The sequence below is a fragment of the Piliocolobus tephrosceles genome, chromosome 11 (assembly GCF_002776525.5).
Source record: "Piliocolobus tephrosceles isolate RC106 chromosome 11, ASM277652v3, whole genome shotgun sequence".
Taxonomy (NCBI): domain Eukaryota; kingdom Metazoa; phylum Chordata; class Mammalia; order Primates; family Cercopithecidae; genus Piliocolobus; species Piliocolobus tephrosceles.
Window position 1 is genome coordinate 53592305 of NC_045444.1, and position 1421 is coordinate 53593725.

General features: G+C 41.9%; 1 pseudogene; it reads left to right on the plus strand.

The window, feature by feature from the left end:
* Positions 1-418: 418 nt before the first annotated feature.
* Positions 419-543, plus strand: LOC113224984 (annotated as a pseudogene).
* The last annotated feature ends 878 nt before the right edge of the window (positions 544-1421 follow it).

Below are 1421 nucleotides of genomic sequence, written 5' to 3' on the forward strand. Positions count from 1 at the left end.
TATTTTAAAGATGTGGCCTCTAAAGATTTTGAAAGGATTAGACTGAGCTGGAATTACTGTAGACAGATGCCGTAGAGCTCCAACTGGGTAGTTCCAGAGAGAACAGTGCTATGTTAGTTGGTCTGTTTTTAAGTAAATGAACATGAAAGTTTTTTTTTTTTTTTTTTAAATTATACTTTAAGTTCTAGGGTACATGTGCATAACGTGCAGGTTTGTTACATATGTATACCTGTGCCATGTTGGTGTGCTGCACCTATCAACTCGTCAGCACCCATCAATTCATCATTTATATCAGGTATAACTCCCCAGTGCAATCCCTCCCCCCTCCCCCCTCCCCATGATAGGCCCCAGTATGTGATGTTCCCCTTCCCGAGTCCAAGTGAACTCATCATGAACATGAAAGTTTAAGAAAAAGTGCTTGCAGCCAATTAAGCCGACTGAGTTCCTTTCCTCATGGGGGCCCAGTGTGCAATGGCTGCAATGGCTGGTAGTGATGCAGCCTATTTGTTGTATGGGTTGCTCTAAGGGACCTTGGAGACAGTCCTTTCAGATGGGTGTTCATGTTTCTGACCTTGCACTACCTCAGTGTAGGCTCCAGACAGGCATGCGAAGTGCCATTGGAAAGCCCCAGGGCACTGTGGCCAGGGTTCACATTGGCCAAGTTATATCCATCCACACCAAGCTGCAGAACAAGGAGCATGTGATTGAGGCCCTGTGCAGGGCCAAGTTCAAGCTCCCCAGCTGCCAGAAGATCCACATCTCAAAGAAGTGGGGCTTCACCAAGTTCAATGCCAATGAATTTGAAGACCTGGTGGCTGAGAAGGGGCTCATCCCAGATGGGTCAAGTACATTCCCAATCGTGGCGCTCTGGACAAGTGGCAGGCCCTGCACTCATGAGGGCTTCCACTGTGCTGCCCCCTCTTAATACTCACCAATAAATTCTACTTCCTGTCCACCTAAAAAAAAAAAAAAAATGCTTTCACTTCAATTACCCCTCTTTCTTACGTACTTTAAGTCTGTAATTTTAGTTTCATCCTGATTCCTTCAATAAACATTATTAGTATATTTTTAAAAAAAGAAAAAGAAAAAGTGAAAATGTCATCAAATTGATGCATTAATACGAATTATCCCATCCATTCATTGAAATATAAAATAGGTTATTAAAGGTCACAATTGATAATCGGATTTCCAGATACCCAAAGTCACTGATTTATTTACTATAAGAGAGAAGTCAAAGCATCATTTTTCCAAGGATAGAAGCTTTTTAAAAAGTGTTGATTTTATCATCACTCTGATAAAACAAAGAGAGAGAGAAAGAGAGAAAGTTTGGGATAGGTGTGGTAAATTGAGTTACTGGTCATAAATCTTCACTCTTAACTCATCATCCATCCCTCCTAGGGAAAAGTGTGCTACCCCACTCT